Raw genomic sequence first — 22,631 nt, 5'->3', positions numbered from 1 at the left:
ACTGCCTTTTGCTTGGGCACTGCTTAGTAAATGTGACCCAGCAGTCAGTTTAGCAATTGCTAAACAAGGGCCTGGCTCCAAAAACTGAAGCAAGGAGTGTGTGTGTCAATGTTGACAAATACTCTCAGCAAGATCGGAAGGTGAATAATGGTCTGGAGGTTTGACCTGTAAATAGCCAGGCTAGGCTTATTTATTAAGACAAAGTACATGTCTCCTTTTGTCCGTAGGCCTTCTCTCTTTTAGTATCTTTTGTGGATGCCAGTAGGTTTTGTAAGTTTTCTTTATTTATTTCACAGTTAAGTATCGTTAACTTCTTTTATTTACAAGAGTATCGGTAGAAGTCATTATTGATGTCTCCATGGCTAAAACAAGCTAAAATCTTTGTGCCTTCATCCAAGAAAACACACTTTAAAAAAAACCCAACAAACTCGTTTCTCTTTTCAGGAGCAATTCATAGAAAAATGGAAGTTCAGGATATTATATCTTTAATAACTCAGTCATTTTTCTAAATTAAAACCATAAAATTATAGAAACACAGAATAATTTAGGTTGGAAAGGACCCCTGGATGTCATCTGAACTAATCTCTGCTCAGAGCAGGGCTAACGTGATGAGATTGCTCAGGGACTTTTCCAGACAAGTTCTCAATAGCTCTATGTGTGACAAAACTACAACTTTTCCTGGCAACTTGCTCTAATGTTTGACAGTTTTCACAATATAAACCAATTTTAAAATCCTTATATTTAATTAAAATTTCCCTGCTGTAACTTCAGATTTGTTACCTGTTATCCTATACTTACCTCTTCAAGATGAGTTTGGCTCTCTTTTTTTTTTTATATTCTCATGATGGAGTTGAAGACAGATGCAAGATCCCTCTTCCCCCCAAATTAACCTTGTCATCCCATGGTTGAACAAACCAATTTCTTTCAGGTTTTTTGTCATATGTCATGTGCTTAAGTCAGCTTATCCTCTTGGTCATCTTCCAACGGGCTTACTCCAGAATATCAATGTCTTCTTTACTCTGGGGGCCCAAAATTGGAAGCAATACTCCAGGTACAATCTCAAAAAGTGATGACTAGAAAGGATCAGTCACTCATTACAACTTATTCCTTTGAAGGGTGAAATTTCCTTCAAGAAAACTGTTACAGTGGAGGGTTAAACACCGGAGGGCTCATGCTGGCCTGAGTGACAACGCAGTCTCTGTTCCAGAGCAAGGGACTGACTGTTCAGAGTAGCTGAGCCTCACAATCAGGAGAACTTCGCCCAAAGCTTTGCTGATGGTGCAAGAATCTAAATATGTTGCAGTTTGCTTTTTCACAACAGTGTGGGCTTTGCAATGCTGACAAAGGTGAAATCTTTTGCTAGTAAGCAAATGAGAGTTGGGTGCATTTAAGACTGATGCTAACAGAGGAAATATAAGCAACATCATTTTTCTGTAGTACTTATTGTTAAAGCAATAAACAACTTACTACTAAAAGTGATACCCATGTGACTTTCCAGCTAAATGAAAATAAATTATTATTGAACTTGTTCAGCTGCAGAGAGATAATTTGAAATTATGGTACTGTGAGTGAAATTCTAGGATTTTAGATAAAGTTAGAAAACTGAGATTGCTGTTCTCTATAGGGAGGAATTGCAGATAGCAAAATTCTGCCTATTATAGACATGACATCCACTGAAACACCCCCCCCCCCATCTATTTATGCATTTTTACCCTCATTTAGAGAAGGTGGCTGAGTGAAACTTGCAGTTGTAAAGTGAGTGTAAGTTGGTGTAAGTTATGTGTTGGCTGAATGAACAGCTGGAGATGTTGGGTAATACCAGAGGTAGAACAATAGAGATGCTTAGAATTGTCAAGCCAGAAAAAAACGTTTTATACTTAAAAATTTTCTTTGCTGCCATTTGCATTTCCATCCAGACCAATGCTTTTAGATAGCTGACTGTTGTGTGCTCTCTGCCAGTTTTTTATTTGGAGACAAAAGTCAGCTTTTAGTAGGAAACGGCTGTGTTTGAAAAAATGTACAAAGATGCCACTGAACCCTTTAAGTTTCTACACAGAAAAGAAAGTTGTTTCTGGAGCTTTTCCTTGTTAGATCTGCAATTTTCCACTCACAGATTGTGTACTAAAGTGTGTGCCAGGGTTTCCTTACTCTTACTAAGCTGAGAATTTCCCAGGACCTGCTCTTGTCATGGTGGCAAGATGTTACAACCAGAAGAGACATTGACTGCTGCCTTCCAAATCCTGTTCATTTTGGAATGGTCTTAATCTCTTTTTAGTGCTTTAAGAACTCTGTGAAACCCTCCACTTTCAACCCAAATCACAAATTGAACAACCTTAATTTAGCATTCCAAGTCACAATTTATATTACCCATATAAAAGAAAGCTGAAATAGGCTGTAATTCTACGCTTTGAATGTTTTGTGGAACAGCATTTATGGATATAACTCTAAGCAGTAGAAGCAAATGCAAGTGTTTGAGTATTGTATGCAGACTTTACAGTGCATGTAGTGTGTGGGCACATATAGCCTATTGTAAGGTACTTTGCGTTATCACCCTGTGTGAGTGTAATTTGCCATGGGCTGTTTTTGTTCCCCTTTCACAGTGATTTTGTCAGTAAACTGTCCTTATCCCAACCCATGGAGGCTCTGACTGTTTCTCCTTTTGGAGTGAGCGAGCAGTGTGTGTTGCTCAGCCACTGGTTGGGGCTGAACCACCACAATAGGTTGAAAGGTTGATATTTGATGTCAAATGCAATATTTAGTAATTTCATCCTCTCACAATATTTTGAAAGGCTTTGAAGAAATAACTGATTTTAAAATTTAGAGGAAAGAAATCTCAGGTGGTTCTAATGTATAAGAAATCTTTTAGTGTTCCCTCTGTCTCAGGGCGAATTAATTTGTTTTCTGTTTCCTATAAACTGTAATTATTCTAGGAATAATTAATAATTCTGATTACAAAATATGGAATCAAAACCTCAGTTTCCAAGTTTAGACTGACCAAATTGATTATATGTATTAGATAGAGGTAATTTACTGATTGAACATTTGAAAACACTCATAGAGCATGTATGTTAATTCTCCATTCAGAACCATATAAAATCAGGACTACTGGTTCTACCCTCAGATGTACCATTTCAGACCAAGGTGGTCCTGGCTTTATGTAGATTGTTTGCAGGTACACTGGTTGTCCTATGAGCATCAGAGGATAAAGAAAAAACCTTCAATATAAAATAGTAAAACTCATTCAGTTATGTTTGTTTGTCCTCACTTAAATGCTCCTATACTTTGAGAAATACTTTGTATATTCTAATGTGTTTGATAAACTGAGTGTCTGCTTATAAATATAGGAGCAAGGACAAGAACTTCCTTATTTTTGTGGGTTTTGAAGGTTTTACTAGTGATGTTTAACAAACAGCAAGCTATAGCAATAATTGTCACGATGCCACAGGGAGACACTGTTGTCCAAACCATCATTTCCTGTGTCTTCATTTTCCCATCCACAATTGATAGTTCTCTACAATTATAAAAAGCCTTGAGAATCTCAAATGAAAGCTGCTATCTCACTGAAAAAAATATTATAAATATAGCATTGATGGTATTGTTCTTGGCAACCATATGCTGAGATGCAGGATATGTGGGGAATCAGTAATGATGGTTACTATTTGTATTTTGAGGAAGAAGGGAAAAAAAAAAACCAACAATTAGGATACTTTGTTGAAAGGTGAATTTATTCTCTGATATGGAACATGACCTGCTTTTACAGAATGTTTGTTTCCAAAAATAGGTACATTTGGAAACAGGTGTAAGAAAAGCCTTAGCTGCGCTAGAGATACTTGTTCCTAGTACAACACTGATAAAGTTTGATTTTCTACATTAAAAAAAATATTTCACAATAATTATCTATATTATTACATAATTTATGCTGCAGTCATGTCTGCAGTTGTGTCTTTCTTGTAAAAGTATGGACAAGACGTATTAACTGAAAATGTTGTGCTTGAGATGTCTTTTCAGCGTTTTCCAGATACCCACGTGACTCAGTATTCAGTTTTAATCAGCAACTTTATCCTTAGTTTGAAGTGGCAACTTTTTTTTTCCCTTAGCTTTGTCCTTTGCCTTCTTGATTCATTTATTTCCATATTTTTCTCTTTGCTATTTAATACATGGACTATTCCTTCATATTATCAGAGGCAGAACTGTGGTAATGCTCTTAGCATAATCTATTCATGCAACAGTTTGGGCTAGCTTCTCATTTTGCAAAAGGCAGTAGCTTCCTTGAGTGGGTGTATATCTCTTCTTGTTATATGGATCTTACGGATTATGAACAATTTTGCTCTCAATTTGGTGAGGATTTCCAGTACAGGACAATCTAGAGAACTGTTGTGTTGCAGTGCTGCCCCGTCCATCTTCCTAAGGTACATTTTTGCTGTGTGGTCTTAGCATGAGATAGTAGGAATAAAAGACATCCTAACTTTCAACATCTTAAAATTATATCTTTCACATTATATCTTTCAACTACTGCAGTTACTGAAGGCCCTGACAATCCTGTAACATGCAATATTCCAGTGTTGTGTGTGGGAATGCTGCAGGAGCCTTAAAATAAGTCTCCACAGGAGAGCAAGGTAATGCTCAGTGAATTCTGTCAGAGTTTTTGTGCGTCACACTTCAAAAACATAGCTGCTAATGTTTCTGATGATATCAGACTGTAGCTCTTTTATTGCTCATACAGCCTTTATGCATAACCATCTGCGCTGCTTTCTCATCCTAGGAGATGCGGTGCTGGAGCAGTGGAACCAGCCGCTAAGGTGCTTCTGCACCACATCATCCAGTGCCTCCCAAAGCATCCACATTACCCTTGGTAATGGAAAAGACAGTATCGTGGCCTCCCCTGATTCTGCCACTTTAGTTAATTTGTACTCTTAGTTCACTGTGCATGTGCTAATGAACACCACTGTTTAATTTCTTAGCAGATTCATTGAATAACACAGAAAAGGAGAAGGAGAGTCCTATGCCCAGAGTATTTCTGCAGCTAGAGCTATTTTTTAAGCTTTGTGCTCATCCACCATGAGTTTGCATAGCCAATTATTATCCATGCTTCACCCCATTCGATATGCTCAGGAGGTCTGTCACTCTTCTTGTGAACACGCATGCTCTGTTTCTGCCAGAGGGGATGAAATGCAGAAGCAGACTGTTGATACAACCTATCTGGATAAACTGACACATGCTGACCACATGATGTGTATGCCTCATTCCATACCTCTCCTCTGTCTCTGATACTGTAGTTATTAACTTGCAGAATCACTAATGAGCAGCTTATTGAGTACTGGGAGCGTTTTCTCACAAATACAGTCGCAGATTACATTGTGTACATGCTAATAATAAAGCTTGCACCATCCTGTGCACAGATGTGGTGCTCGTTTCTCTCTCCATCCACCAGGTGTTACTCTGCAATTTCTTACTGCTGTGTGATGCAAAATTCAGGGCTGTGCAGTGCAATTGGTAATTAAACCAAGAGACAAACAGTGAATTTTCCTATGTCTTTATATTTCCTTGATCCTCTCCATGGAAACTGATGAGTTCCTGGCCCTCTATGTAGTTTGTTTGGTTTGTTTTTTCGGTTTTGGGTTTGTTTAATATATATATATATATATATATTTTAAGGAATCTAAGAAAACTGAAAAATACATGGTATTTGTCTAATCATATGGTACCGACTTGTTATATATGTCACGTATATAAAATGTATAGGGAACCAGGACCCAGAACAGACTTTTGTACCGCCTTTCAGTTTATTTCCATAGTCCCTATTCTGAATGAGCAAATAAATAAGCAAGTCAGCATGAGCCACAGTTGCTGAAACAAGTTTGCACCATTGCAGGTATCAATTCGACATTAATTTCTGTTTGTCTGTTTGGATACAAATCCAGAATGAAAGGGCTCCCAGGTTCTGGTTTCCCACACTTTATGAAAGGCCAATTCTGGCATTGAAGCAGCAGCGTAGAACATGCAGATTTATTTATTTATTTTTATATTAAAAATTACATCAGCTGTTGTAGGGGCAAAAGATTTCTCAAAATCACTGACTAGCAAAAGATACCAGGTACTAGTATAGATTGGGGATTGGCCTGTTGGAGAGCAGTGTAGGTGAGAGGGACCTGGGGGTCTTGGTGGACAGCGTGATGACCAAGAGCCAGCAGTGTGCCTTTGTGGGTAAGATGACCAATGGCATCCTGGGGTGTATTAGAAGGGGTGTGGTTAGTAGGTCAAGATTGGTCCTTCTCCCCCTGTACTCTGCCCTGGTTAGACCGCACCTGGAATATTGAGTCCAGTTCTGGGCCCTTCAGTTCAAGAAGGACATAGAACTTCTTGAAAGTGTCCAGTGCAGAGCTGCCAAGAAGATGAAGGGAGTGGAACACCATCTGTATGAGGAAAGTCTGAGGGAGCTGGCTCTCTTTACCTTGGAGGAGACTGAGGGGTGACTTTATTAATGTTTGTAAATAAGTAAAGGGCGAGAGTCAGGGGGACAGAGACAGGCTCTTCTCAGTGATGGCTGGTGATAGGACAATGGGCAACGGGTGCAAGTTGGAGCATATGAAGTTCCATGTGAATGTAAGGAGGAACTTTTTCACTGTGAGGGTGACGGAGCACTGGAACAGACTGCCCAGAGAAGTTATGGAGTCTCCTCCTCTGGAGACATTCAAAATCCACCTGGATGTGTTACTGTGTGATTTAGTCTAGGTGATCCTGCTCTGGCAGGAAGGGTTAGACTAGATGATCTTTCGAAGCCCCTTCCAACTCCCAAAGTGGTTCTGTGATTCTGTGATTTTGTGATCTGAGACAGGTATTTCTACATCTTGATTTACAAATCCAGATTAGGAATGTAGGAGATAGTTGTGAAGCTTAGTAAATGTTATCAAAGTTTCAACGATTTCTTCTGATTACTCTGGGTATAGTATCTGATAAATCATAGATATTTGCAAGTGAGCAAGCTAACCAAAGCCACTGTAGCCACCTTACTTTTGATCTTATATAGCCACATAGGCTTCAAGGGTATATGTATAGTAGCACTTTTATGGACAGGAAAAGCCTGTGAGGCAAAGGAGGCCGTGGGAGATGCAGATTGTTTCTCAAACTGAACAGTGCTACTGTTTTTGTGACAAAAAGTGTTTACTTGCTCACCCACTGAGCTTAACTCGTCTATTCTCACTGAAGGAGTAAATGTCCCCGGGGAGCTCACCAAACAGTGACAACTGAGTGGGTGATTCAGGGAAGTAGCTGCTGAGCTATTTTCAATATTTCAATATGATATTCTGCAGATATTTCAAGGCTGGGACTGCATTTCTCATTCAGATGAGAAAAGAAGAGTATTATAGTGTTTTTCTGCTTCATATTCTCATCTCAGCACACACCTCATGTAATGAAAGCAATGTGGATAAAACTGCTTCAGGTGGCAACTGAAGAATTAGTGAACAAGTAAGCTTTGAGTGGATATGAATGCTTTCTGGGATGTTTACTGTCACCAACTTCTGTTACTATAGACTGTCCATATTTAACTGCCCACCTGTTTTCTATCTAAGAAAACAATTTCCTCACGATTAGCTTCACACCAGTGTATGTGATCTTCCTTGAATATATCGGTTCTCAAGAGCATGGTTTTGTTTTCTGACATGAAAAAAAAATTTAAATATTCTTATGTGTCACTCTGGTCACTCGTTTCTCTTTCAAACTGCACTTTCTGGGAGAAAAAAAATAAAAAAATAAACTTTCTGTCCATGAATAATATCCTGCCTGACCTCTAGTGGTTATTATCGTGAATTGAGTCTCCTCCTGTGCAGAGGGACTTCGGTTCACTTCTTTCCTTTGTCAGTTAGAAAACAGTGACCACAGATTTGAGACTACCCCCGGTTTAAGAGGGTGTAACACAAAGAGGAACCAAATAGGATTTCATGACCAGGTGCAGATTGGTTGCAGAAAGGATGACATGACTCCTGAAACGTTTTTAAAGACTCTAGGCTCACTGCGTGAGTTTAGGCATCTCTTATGCACATACATGAGTTGAAATAATACCTATCCATCCTTATAAAGTGCTTTGAGATCTACAGATACTTTTTTCATGAATTTATGTGGACTTGATCTACCAGTGGTAAGGAGGTAGGGCACAAAAAGAGATGCTATCTTGACCTGATGTTACAAAGTAGGACCAACAGCTTCTGGACCTATCTGGGAGTGTGGGGGAGTTTTGTACTTTCAGTGCCTATATATTCAAAGGTTGTCTCTGTTGCTTGTAAAACACAATGAAGACATCATTAACAGACTGCAAGAATGGTAGGAGTTGGACTTGATAATCCTTATAGGTCCCTTCCAAGTCAGTATATTCTGTGGTTCTCTGATTGTAGTTATATATCTCACCTCTTTGCAGGTAATTTTGAAAAATGCCCATATGCCTGCATGTGCATGTAGATTATGCAAATGCATTGGTGTGTGCACATGTTTCTGCATGCGGATTCCAGTATACTGGAATCCTATTTCATTGGGTGCAAAATCAGTTTGATGTTCCAAAACCTGTTTTTCCTTTTACCATTAGACTTCTTCCTGTCCTGTGCATTTAAACATTTCATGACTGTCTGCTTACTTCACAATTGCTATAACAAACAATGAATGAAGCATAAATAATTCATAATCACTTGAACAAATGTGGAAATAACTGTTACCTGTTAAATGAATGGGCATGTATTTACACTGCTTTTCCAGTGACTTATATCTTCAGCAGATCAGCCCTACCATATTCCCAGATGCTGCTGCAGTTTTCTATCCAGAACCTTTTTGACTACATTTACTATGCTAATAAAAAACCCGTTTTTGCTGCTAAATGTGCGTCTACTTCTGAAAAATGACCCACTATATATAGCTCTTCTCCTAGAAGAATGAATGTGGCTTTAGAATGTTTAACGTCAGTGCGTACGCCAGTTTATCTTGGTAATGATTTTAACGTAAGCAGTTCTGCTTCAAACTGTTGACGTTACAGATTTTTTCTTAGTCAGATATTAATGTTTCCTGCCTTGTGTTACAAAAACTAAAATGGGTAGGAGAAGCCTTCCTGTGTTTGAGAAGGGGCTTCTGATTAAAAGAAGAGCCTGGGTAATTATATAAAATCTCAGTGCACCAGTTTTCTGAACAGCCAGGAGAGAAATAAGGTTTTCTTGGGTAGGAGAAGCCTTCCTGTGTTTGAGAAGGGGCTCCTGATTAAAAGCAGAGCCTGGGTAATTATATAAAATCTCAGTGAACCAGTTGTCTGAACAGCCAGGAGAGAAATAAGGTTTTCTATGCAAGTGGCAAGAGCAAATAGAAGAAAGTGTGGGAATGTACTCTCAGCAACAGCAAACAGATTAATTTTTTTCTGCTTTTCTCTGGAGCCCGTCAGTGTGGTACATAAATACTGCATTAATAGATTAAATTTTAAATTAAATTTGCTGTTATTGTACCTTGTTTGGTTGATGAACCAGTCATGGTATTTGAAGCATTAACTTACTAAACTGCAGTTTTGGAGCAGAACTGAGAGTCCTGTGTAATATTCCACAGTGCCACCAACAAGTAACTGTTCTGTTTCCTTATGGTTAGGGAAATTTCACTCTGTAGTCATCTGACATAAAAATAAGAGCCCTAACTGGTATTTCAAGTCAGTGTTATAGAAAATCAAGAGAATAGAATGTGAAGTAAAATGCTATTTAATAAACAGTATTAGTGGATTTACCATGAGACTGGAGGTGTATAGTATCTATGCAGAGTTTTGACCATGATAAGTAGGCTTTACCTGCTCAAGATCATTATTAATGAAAATAGATTAAGATTGTGAGGTCAAGCACTTCTAAATTAGGATGTACCAGACTGATCATTGTCCACTTTGCCATTACTAACCAGGGGCTAAAATTTAGGAAAATTAAGAGGTATTGATAGACAGGCATCCTTAATTAAAATCACCATTCACAGCTCCTCTAAGAAAAAAATACAGGAAAAGGATAAACATCCTTTGCTAGCAGAGATATGTGTTTGGCTGGGTTTGACGGTACTGTAGATTTATTTTCTAAGAATCTAAGAAATGCATTTTAACTGCACTGAATTTTTGAAGTTATTAGTTTGCTAGTAAGCTTTAAACAAAAATGTTATTCCTTGCCCATGAATAATTATATAACTAAAAAGATACAGGGAACTTTATTTGGGAATCATATATTTTTTTGACTGCTGCCCTAAATGGAGGGATTCCAATTGAAAGAAATGGAATGAGTTCATTTATAGACATCAGCGCAGCACCTATGATGGAATACAGAAAGTGCTGGGAACCTGCCACCAATCTGCCTGTGCCTTCTTCCTGCCAGAGCAGAGGGAGGCAGCGATTAGCTCGTGTCCATCTTCAATGAAATGTTAAGGTGTTAATATTGGTGGACTCATCACTAGGAAGAATACTTGGAGATGTTTGGGGAATGGCATAGTGATTTTGTATCTTTTTTAATGAGATGATATTAGACTGAGTTCAGCTGTAAGTTGTCTTTCACTGGAGTGGGGAGGTGAGGGAAGAGAAGGATGGTGCAGGGTCTTGTCTGAACGTCAACAAGAAAGATCCAACAACAAATGGTGTAATAACAGAACTACTTTGATAAGAGGGAATAATAAGAATCATTAAGTCCAACCTTTAACCTGACACTGCCAAATACAACCAGTAAACCACGTCCCTAAGCACCACATCTATACATCTTTTAAATACCTCCAGGGATGGTGACTAAACCACTTCCCCAGGCAGTCTGTTCCAGTGCTTGACAACCTTTTCAGTGAAGACATTTTTTTCCTAATATCCAATCTAAAAGAAGAATATAGATAGCAAGTAAATTTTATGCCCATACACATGCTGGGCACACTGTGCTCTCAGAGCATCAGATGGAACCTGGGTAGATTTGGCCCACGCTGTGCTGCACAGAGAAGATCCTGTCCATGGAGAGAAGCTCTGCCCTCCCTTTTGGTCATTCAAGCTAATGTATACTTTCTTTGCAATAAAACTCTGTTCCTCCAGTATGAGAACCTCTTGCTACAGTTTTAGATAAAGGCAAGGCAAAATCAGGCAGGTGGTGCCAGTGCTGGTACCAAGCCGGAGCTGCCTGTGGGCTCTGCAGTTGATCTGGCCAGAGATAATCCTGCAGCCAAGGACCTTGTGCAGCAGAACACAACACAGGCCTGAGGGCTACACTGGACAGGAAGAACAGAGCAGCACAGGCTTGCCCTGGTTAGCTCTCATGTGGATAACCAGCTGCTAAAGATGCAGTGGTTTCTTGTCAGGATAGATACAGAAGGGAAAAAAGAGTAGGTTGAATCTCTCCTTCATTTCTATTTCTCCTTCATTTCTAAATTGCATTCCTCTGCAGGGAACACAGGCAAATTAACATGGCTTTTTTCAGAGTTTAGCTAGCACAAGTACTGAGTAGCTAAACCCAAAGGATCCTCATTTATTTCCTTGTTTTCGTTTTGACATTCAAGTAAGCATTTTTTTTTCATTTACTTCACATGTAAGTGCACATTTTCACATGTTGCCTGGCTTTGCTTTATTAGTATTTTCTATGTAAACTCTGTCTAAAGTGTGTTTTCCTGACCGAACCTTTCAGAGGCAGGAGACACTGCTGGGATCTGTAGAAATGATGCATTTGCATTAAGCCCTTTAGATCTGACAAGCTATAGGCTTTTCATGCAGTGTTTTGTACACAGTTTTAATACTTGTTCAGATGAGAAGCTAAGATTTCATTCCATGCGTTACAAATAAACTCTAACAAAACTTCAGATGTAAGCTCTTAAATGGATAGAACATTTAAAAGTTCTTCTGTAATATACTCATGTCCAAGGAATCAACTATCCAGAAAAATTGAAGTGAAAACAGCATCACCCGACAATTAAAAAATTCTATTAGAATATTACTAGGCTATCAAATAAACTATGTGCAAATTTGACAGTTGAACATCCCCAAGCCCTTAAGGGATGCAACATCCCTCCTCCAGTTTCTACAATTTCAAAGTAACATTTCAGTTCTTACTGTAGGAATGGAAGGAGATCAAACACCCAGCAGTGACAAGGTGCATTACAAAATTCACAATAATGGGCAAATTTTTGTTAAAAGGCAGGCTTCTATTCTCTAGAAAAATATGTACTTGCTGTCAGGTTCAAAAAGAGGGCTGTTGTGTATGAAGGGGACAGATTCGCTAAAACTAACAGGGGAAAATGAAAATAATACCTTGTGTTGTCACTGTCACTTCTTGTGGATTGCAAAGGATTGACATGCAGGGTGGGTATGAAGGGTTATTGACACCACTGTTTATTATGTCCCAAGAGCAGCAGTGATGAGTACATCTACACTTCTGTCAAATCTCAGTTGCTCAGTGTGAGCTTCGTTCATCCGGCTCCTCCTTCACTCCTCCCTGCAGCAAGGGCTTATGCCTCTCTTATTGACAATACTTGTCTTTGACAAAGCACCCTGATACCCCTATCAAGAGCAATGGTGACAGACAAGCCTATGAGATCATGGGCTGAGGTCAAAAAATGGAGACAAAACAAAGCCACCATGTTGTTGCTGGTTACTGGTCGGACCTGGCATGTAACATTGCCCTGCCAAATGACACAATCTTCAGGCACAGCCCAGAGCTGTGGCTTCTCCCAGCCACGCACATACACAACGCACCAGAAGAACCTCTTGTCTGATGGGAAGAGGTGGTGCTCTCCCTTGTGCCCCAGAAAAAGAAGCCCAAGAGGTCTGTTTGTGTTCAACATCAGAATGGCGAAAGGTATTTACAGAACCTGGTTTCTACCATTAATTTGCTTAAGAAAAGCTTTAGTTTGTGCTTCCAAACTGGGATCTCATTTTAGATGTCCTCAGAATCTGAAAAGATTCACATCTCACTTCTGGACTGTGTTTTGAACCATCTCTAGTCTCTCTAGATCTTTAATATGCGGGAATCATTTTCCCCAAGGGTTATAGCTATGTTATACAGTAGCCATTAAAGTTCAACACAGAAAACAATAGGAGCTGTGAAAAAGCTATAAAATATATAACACTATTTTGTGATTTTTTTCTTCATTTAATACAATGTTTTATATACTGACCAGCTTCCTTTGATCTATATTTATTATCTGCTGCTTGCCTTGAAATGAAAAATGTAACTACTTTGATAAATGGATTTGAAAGGTTATCTAGTTTCATGGTAGCTTCTCTAAGTTACCATTACATGCTTTGCTGAAACGTTATTTGGTAACTTTCTGAAGGAATACTTCTGTGCTCTGGGGTAGTGATAGCTCGCTCTATTTCACTGTATATATATATATATATACATGGGAGAACATGTGAGAGACAGGAATAGTTTCCCTTTCCTCTCTGCAGATAATCATTAAAATATTCCAGTACTCTCTTCACCGATATGTGAAAGTCATTCACTTAAACCCCTTCTTCAGACCTTTAAAAAACACCCTAATTTATTCCTTTCTTCAATTTGAAGTGATCCATGACATTGAGTTTTATCTTGAACTGGATTTCTCAAACAAAAGACAGACTTACATGCTTGCAGATTTGCTTATCACATGATATTCTTCAGGGTTTTCAAAAATAGTAATCCTTTTTAGTAATGTTCCTTTATACTGGATCATAGCTCAGGAGCAGAATTTGTTTCATCTGATATTACAGAGTGATTCAGGGAAAGTTTTTCAATCTCCATATTTATGTTTGTTGGAGAACCAGCTATCACAGAGGGCTCACACCAGAGATGACAAGGTCTTACAGGGCCAGCACTGAGCTGCAGAATGGCAAGTCAGCTAATGGACAGTGTCTCCACAGGATTCTTCCTCACTGTACCCAGTGAGGACTTTCTTTCTGACCCCAGCAGCTGTAGACTCAATGCTGTATGACCAGAACCAAAGGCCCATGTATTGATGGTAGCCTTCCATGCAATTTGGGATGAAACAGCCTGAGAAGATTCCACATGCAGCATGTGACTCTAGTTATGTCTTGAGGTATCCAGAGGCTTGTACCTGTCAATCTATTTATTCTTGCTCCCTAAGTGCTTTTGCTCCTTCAGCCTATTATCTGGGAGATAGAGTGCTGGGAAAAGTTAGACACTTATCTGGGGAAACAGTCCAAAAAAGTTATAGTCTCAGGCACATTCTGTACTTTTGTTTCAGACACTCTGCGTTCTTGCTACCTGTCAAGGGAGGACTGTCCTGTTTTTCACTATTGCAAATGGCATTCTCTAATGTTGACCCATCATTTATCTTATGCAGATAATGAACATTTTTTTATATGTGTATATATATATATTGCAACTTTTGTCAGCACAATTTATTCTTCACAGTGGTTCCTTGGATCTCTTTTTCTCCCTCTCTTTTCACCAGCAGGTCTTGTACGATCACTAGCTAAAACACCTACCTCTATTAATCACAGTTAGATGTGCAGATTTATAGTGCATCAGCTGTACACTGTTTTTTATGGTACTTGCTTTATGTTTGAATCATCCACCTCAAGACAAAAGACTGAAGCAGGAAAAAATAAAAACGTAAGTACCATTCTAAGCAGTCTGCAACTTAATTAATCTCTTTTCAAAAATGCTGAAGGTGATTGGCAAGGACATGGCAATGAAATATAAGTTCATTATTCATCATAATAGAGTGAGCTATGAGGGGAAAAAAAATCCTGCCTTGTGTGGGCGTATTCATATATAACAGGCAGGAGAGGAAACCAGAAACTGAAAACAATAAGTCATTTGATTCTGTATGGACCAAGTGGAGAAGAAGGTTCAAACTTTGGACCTAAGGTTTTTGAGTTAATGTATTGTAGACATCTCATATAACGTTTTTACATCCTCACATTTTCTTTCCAGTAGTAAGGTTAGTTTCTCTAGTTTTTTGCTTTGCTTGCCTACAGTATTTCTTTGAAGGCTACTTACCCAACCATTTCTTCATGCAATGCCAAATATTTATATGCAAGGAGAAAGCATTCTAGTGGGCTGGTAAGTTCCTGCAGCTTAAAGGGTGGCAATAACGGGGCTTTTGTCAGACCTTGGCTGCCATTAGATTAACTGGCAAAAACATTTGTCTGCTGAATGTGAACTCAGACCAGCTACAGAACATCTCAGTGTGACAGTTCAGCAGCAGAAAGAAGCACATCCTCCGCCATACATTCTTTCTTCTGTTAAGACCTTTCTTCAGCCTTGCCCAACCACAGGCAATGAAGTTGAAATCTGCTGAATCAGGGTCTGTATGTGAAAGGTAAAACTATATTATGAATATGGAGGAAGATAATTATAAAAACAAGGAGGAAAAGGTAAAAAAATCCCTTTGTTAGTCTTATTTAGCTAACTGTCATACAAAGCCCTTTTTGCTAAGAACAGTGAATGTGATGCAGCTCCCAGAGAGCAAATCTGATGACAAGGAGTCACAGGTTTCCATTGGATTTGCCTGAAAGGGTAGCAATTTAGACCCAAGTGAATAATTCACAGCAAACAATTTATCTGATAAGTTTGGCGTTTTTCTTAGATCATGAAATATCCATGAGCAAATTGCAGCTTCCTTACATGTACCAATTTTTTTGTTTGTTTAATGAGCACATTTTTGAATTTTTCTCTTTCAAGCTCATGATTGACAGGAGTGCTTTAAATACAGACTGTGTTGTAATTGGTCATATAAGTCAGGCATTTTCATGTTTTCTCATTATTTGGGATGTTATTTTGCCTCCATTCTCTCATTCTGAATGTGAAGGGGACACAGTAGACCTAGAGCTTTGGGATTTCAACACCCCACCCCACCCCAACTCCTCCTCCTCCATCCCTTGCCTTTTTAAAGTAAATACACTAAATGTGAATATTGGTGTATGTACATGAAGAAAATCTGAAGTGAAAAAATTACATGGGAGTTTCTGGGTATCCTATCCAACTGCCTGGAAGGTTATATTTAATTGTCCTGCTTCAAAGACACCTTTTCTGTTTGTTGGTCCCTCTCTTTTTTCCTTTTTTTTTTTCTTCTTCCTTCCCCCTGTGAACCACTCCCTCCCATCCCGTTCCCCTCCCCCCCCCCCCCCCCCGAAATTAATGGCAGTAAACTGGGCAGCTAAATTGCTTCTGTAACACAAAAACATGGAGTGGCACAAACATTGCTGAAGTGAATTTTATTAAAACCATGAATGAACATCAGTGGAGATTTCTCTTTCCCTCATTTGTTCAGTTCTTGTGGTAGCATAAAAGAGCTGCATACGTGTGGCAGCTGAGGAAGGCATGGAAAGATGCTAGCATATTAAAAGGTTTTTGTGTAAAAAGATATTCCATCATAGCAGTAGCAAGCTCCTGTTATAGTCTTCTGTGTCAGCTAATCCTTGGAGATAGAATGATGAAGCTTTTCTACAAAAGGAAGAAATCACCAGCTAGGGAAACAAGAAAAGGAGCAGAAGGAGAGGAAAGCAAGAAGATTATTATGCCAGATGCTCACTTGCAGCTGATTGATTATATAGAGTCATTCTAACGCAATGTGTTAACTTATCCAGCTGGGTGTGTGGCTGTCTAATATGACAGTATTGCTGTTAACGGGAAAATGGGTCCTGAGCTTCAGGGTTCAAGTAAGGATTCAGAAATCTAGGGCTCAGTCCCTAGTTCTGACTCAGACATCTTTGCTATTTTGGACAAGTCCTTTTTTCATCCCATGTTTGTCTTTGTGTAAAATGTGTGCCTACCCCTTTTTCTTACCCACTGCTGTACCTACATCACCTGCTGTCCTGATGGGTGGAAACTATTTCTAGCACAAGCTGGTCCCTTTAACAGCATACATGACTTCATCTTCAAGGCCTGGCTGTCTGCAGTGCCAACTGAAAAGCACCCTTGGTCACCTTCGTTTCAGGAAGGGAATGGCCTTCCCCTACTGTCTCACAATCACCTTGTGCCTGGGAACATGTTCATACCCTGACCTCAGACCAGGCCTGGCCTTCACGCCCCACTACACGCTGTGAGTTTCTTGGCAAGCAGAGACCCTGTCTCTCATTGCTCAACTGGGGCAATAGCAATAACTTGTACAGTGACTGAGCTCTCTTCTAAATCTCATAGAATATTTACTTAGCATAAAATGTTTTTAAGGAAATTGGATCACAAACCCGGTAAACCCAAATGTGTGTGTACTTGCTCTTTTTCCTAAATCTTAATGTTTCCTAGATCCAAGAAGACTGAATATCCTTAGGCTCCCTCCACAGACTGCCTGGCAGCCTGGTGGCAATTCTGGTGATTGACCTTCCTTCTCTTCTTTAGAAGGGCTTTAAACCACATTACAGCTCTTTTGATCTGCAGCCTGCCCACTCTGTTAGCAGAGTGATTGCTGTCTGCTGGAGCTAGGATGCTTGAACTGCTGGCCTGACACTTTCTCATTGGATAGCATGCTGTGTGAGTCCTGTCTCCTCTATATAGGTTGTGTAGCTTTTCTGCATTCATTTCCAAAATGTTAAATCAGTTTTAAATCAGTAGGTTTCTGTAAGGCACAGTGATGCTGCACTATCAGTATACAGGGATTAATCACCTGGGCAATATTTGTGCTATGACTGCATATAAGTAGTGGTATATATTACTCAGAAGTTCCATATGTGACACTATAAGGACACAAGAAATATCCTATTGAGTCAGGATGATGGTCCATGAAGCCACTGTTGTGTCTCAGACAATGGCACAAGGAGACTTTTTTTGGAGAGTGTGTGTCAGTCTTGATGCTATCTTCGTATATTCTCCTTACTCCACCTGTCCAGGATTAGGATACTAGGGTTTTTAGAGGTATCTGTTTGTGGACCTGTTGCCTGTGATTTTTCAATCAATTTTTTAACTGGCTGATACATTATCTACATCCACCAGTTCCTTTGATGATAAAGTCCAGAAATCAATTACCCTCTCTGTTAAGTGTTGCTTGCTTTAATTAATTTTAAATTGATTTCCAAACAGTTTTGATGGGTATCCTCTAGCTACTGTATTGTGGTATGGTGAATAGTAATTCTTCATTCACTTTATCCACTGCTTCAATTATTTTGTAAATCTTTGTCTCGCATTCCATTATCCTTTCTTCTCTAAATTGAAGACCTCCTGTAGCTGGTCCATTACCACAATCACCTAAGTTTCCCTCCTCTATACCTTCTTCAACTGTCCTACAACCTTCTTGAGTTGCAAGGACCAGAACCTCACATAGGACTCAAGATGTGGCCAAAGAGATGTTTTAAAGAGCAATAAAACTCTCTTGTTGTCAGTATCTTTTCATAGAATCATAGAATCATAGAATCATAGAATCATAGAATCATAGAATCATGGAATCATAGAATGGTCTGGGTTGGAAGGGACCCCAAGGATCATAGAGTTCCAAACCCCCAGCCACAGGCAGAGCCACCAACCTCCAGACCTGGACCTAAACAAGCTTGCCCAGGGCACCCATCCAACCTGGTGTTGAACACCTCCAAGGAGGGGCATCCACCACCTCTCTGGGAAGCCTGTTCCAGCACCTCACCACTCTCCCTGTAAAAAACTTCCCCCTAATATCTAAGGTTTAGATTAGCTGTTAGGGGGAAGGCTTTTACAGCAAGAGTGGTATTGTTTCAAAGGATGACATTTTTTTGATATATTGACAGCTGCTGCATATTGAATTGATGGTCTTAGAAAACTGTTTCTGGGATCTTTTCAGTGTACTATCCCTGGCTGTTCTGAGTGTCATATCCTGTAACCATCATTTAGATTATTCTTTTCCTAGGTTTGTTGGCTCACATTAGCTGCAAAACACACATCTACGCTCCTGTGAAACATTTTTCTTCACTATTAGTCTATTTTGTGAGGTTCTTTAGGAGTCCTGCACCACTGATGTGTCGCCACTTGTGATTCTTTTGAAACAACATACAGCACTCCATCAGAAAGAAGCATGTTCCCAGAGTGCATACAAACCCTACATTTGCTTACTGGCTGCAGCTATGTAAGAGCAGATGGGAAGGCACATTTCTTTTCAAGACTATGTTTTCATGCAGGGCTTCAAAAACATGGCCTCAGCAATTTGCTTTAACACAACTGCTAGAAAATTCAGCATAAAATCAACTGCACTTGTCCTCAGTTCTTCCCATAGAGCCAAAGAAAATCAAATCATGTTTATCTAATGTCACACTAATTCTCATGACACATAATATCCTGAAAACTAAGCACAACGCCTCAGTTAAGAGATGTGTTCCAGACCATGCTCTCAGCTCTCTTATTGTCTGGAGCCTGATTTTTGTCTTCAATATTACTATATATATAGAACTTCAACTTTTACAGCTGCCTTTTTTTTAAAAAAAAAAGTGAAGTATGGGTTGTAAGTATCAAACTGAACAGGATCCCAATTGCCTTTGTAGCTCCATTTGAAGGCTTCCATGAGTGTGTGAATTCCAGCTCTTAACAAAAGGTGGGCCTAATTCATCATGCTGTCTTGTAATTCTCCCAGCACACATCAGATTATGCAGAGAGAACACATTTTGATGTAATGCGCTAACACTGACAGATGGCTTTACAATGGTTTGCATAAGTCACCCCTGCTTTATTGGGATAAAGAGGTAAGGTAAGCAAGCCTGTGATCACAGAGAAAATCTTGGCTCTATCCTAAAATTCAATAGCCTGTTGTAGAAACCCTTTAAAACTCCCAGATGTCTCACATAGCTGTAATTATGCCCCTTTATGCACACGAAGTGTCCTGCATAATATTTTTTTCCACGTTTTTAGGGGATGTATTTCTTATTTGCCTTTAACAATCATCAAAAGCCATACTTTTTATGCCACAACGGAATTAAGCGTATGCACTAAAAGACCGCATTTCCAATGACATTTTTCTTTGATGAGCCTGCAGCAGATTAGTAGTCCAAGATGCCTTTTGTTCAGAATGACATGCTTTCTAATTTATTACAACATGCTACCATCCTGTGCTTTAAAATTAGCAGGTGGAGCTTTTCAAAGCCTCAGATGACATTTACATGTCTAATTTCGACAGAAGGTAAATGGGAGTGAGATATACAGTTGTCATTCATGCCTTTGAATATCTTTCCTGCTCTTATTGGTCCTCATACATTGGTTAGCTAAATCCACCCTGTTTTTAAAAGGAGGTCCCAGGAGCCTCCAGTAACTTCCCATGCAAATGGTTTCCTCAGGGGTGGCCTGACCAGGCATGCTTGTCAGGATTTTATGTTTCCTAAATTGTGTGAACCCAACAATCATGGTTTTAAATATTGTTCCGGAGTGCTCTGAAAAACGCTTTTCAAATTGCAGTAGAGAGTTGGGCTTCCAACTTTGCTGTCAGCAAGGACGAAGTGTGTCTTAAGAGTGCCTTTGGGTGTTCTGAGAGGACAGCAATAAGCATACCCCTTGGAGCTGTTCCCTTCCCCATTTGTTATTGCTTTGTCATAAACATTTGTCAATGAAGACTGATTTTCAAAAGAACCACGTTTGGGAGTCTGGAAGTAAAGAGCTATAATATGGAACATCTTTAAAGGTAAATCAATTTTGTGGCCTAATGAACTGAACAGCATCCCTTTAGCTTCAGCATCAGAAATGCTGCTGCCATGTATTAATCTGAAGAATTTTTTCTTTTTCTTCTTTCTCAGGGACAATATGTTCTGGAGTGCTATTTCTATGGCAGTAAAAAGAGACACATATAAATAATTCTGCACACAGTGGTATTTTCTAATAAGAAGTGATGAAAAAAGGTACCCAGAAACTCATTTTAACTCTATCCTGGTAGCTGCAAGAAAAAGCTTTAAAAACAATAATGGAAGATGGATGCATCTGCTTTGTTAAATATACATTTCTATTGTGTTTAGAAGAAAACAATAAAGAAATTTGAAAATTAGGTAAAGAATTAGTTTAACATTCCACATAATCAGCTTTAGTTTACTGGCAGGTAATCTTAAAATGCATAACAAATATCCCCCAAATACTGATTTAGCATTGAGTTAAGATACTCAGTTCAGGAATTTCATTTTGGGGCAGATGTTAAAGGTCTAGGCCTGTGAAAAGTTACAGGTGCTAACCTATTCTATTCTATTCTATTCTATTCTATTCTATTCTATTCTATTCTATTCTATTCTATTCTATTCTATTCTATTCTATTCTACTCTATCCTATCTCTTATTTTGGTACCTAAACACCTCTCCAGATCAGGTCTCCAGTGTTTTAATCAACTTTCTGTTGAATTAATAAAAGATCTTTAATTTCCCTAGGAAATAATGTTCTTCCCAAACAACACATTTGGACAAAACAAACATATGTTTTACTTTAAATGCAAGCCTAAGGTCCATTGCATGCTTGGTTAAATAGAAAGAAGGAATTTTACTGAAGCCTAAAAATAAATTTGTGATTTAGGATAATCAATGTCTATACTGTAACACTGTAAGAAATTGTACAGAAGTAGTCTGTTGACATTTCTTACTTAGAAACACAGGTGGAAAGAGGGATTGCAGAGACATTGAGACACCTGCCTAAGTTTGGAGCTGGTCTGGTTTACAGGTGTTTGTCTCAAGAATCTGCAGTGTAGCCAGAACTGCATTGTGGTGGAGGAAATAACTCTTAAAATGTACTAGTTTTGTTATTTCAACCAATATTAGTATTAATTTGGATGCACCTTCCAAAACAAAACAACAAAAAAAAAAAAAAAAAAAAAAAAAAAAAAAAAACAAACAAAAAACCACACTGTATCTACTGCAACAAAACCCCCAAAACTTTATTACTTGCTGATCCCCTGTAAGATTTTAAAAGTTGTCATCTACAATTTTAAGCAGTGTTCTGACTTAGGCAATATTTTCCCTATAATATACTAAGTTTAAAATAAATTCTAAAATTTGGACACAGCCTTCCCACTGGAAATATTATAAATCATTATAAAACATAAGGACAGATTCTACATTGCATTCAGTAGGTAGCCTGGAGAAATTTGGCCCATTATGTTTATTTTACTAGTCTTTCTCCCTTTTCCTGCCCCTGCCCCCCTGAAAGGAATACAAATATTTCACAGATAAAAGAGGATTGCTGAGTACTTAATTAACAAGTTCACCTATATATCACAACTGGGAAAATTTACCTGGAGGAAGAGTGAAGCAAAATGCCTGTGTGTGGTAATTACACCAAAGAACTCAAGAAAAAGCTTGAATGGGACTTCAATAGTCCACAAGATTCTGTCTACTCTCTTATATAAGCAAGAAATGTCTAAATTTAAGCATCTACATGTAAGGTCCCCTGGCAGCTTTGTGATTTTATCCTTTGGTTTCAAATATTTGAACCCAGTATTTTTTTCTTTGTTTGCCTATTTCAATGTGGAAAGTAGAAAATCAGCCAGCTAAGTGGAAGACAGTCAAAATTAGAAGGCAGTGAAAAATCCTGCTTTAGTCTGGTTCAACTTTTACAATTTTAATTGCTGCTGCATATTGTGATACTTGCATGGAACTTCAAGCCCACTTCTGCTCTTTTCTGCTCAAGCATCCCGGTCCAACATCCATCAGAGCTTTTCATCAATTTCAGTTAAGACTGATGATTGTATATTCCCTGGGACAAGAACAGTTTTATCTTCATAAATGTCTGAGCAATGCAGCTTACACCTAAAACACT

The sequence above is a fragment of the Gallinula chloropus genome (assembly GCF_964237585.1).
Source record: "Gallinula chloropus genome assembly, chromosome: 1".
NCBI classification, from domain to species: Eukaryota; Metazoa; Chordata; class Aves; order Gruiformes; family Rallidae; genus Gallinula; species Gallinula chloropus.
This window is presented reverse-complemented; position numbering follows the sequence as displayed.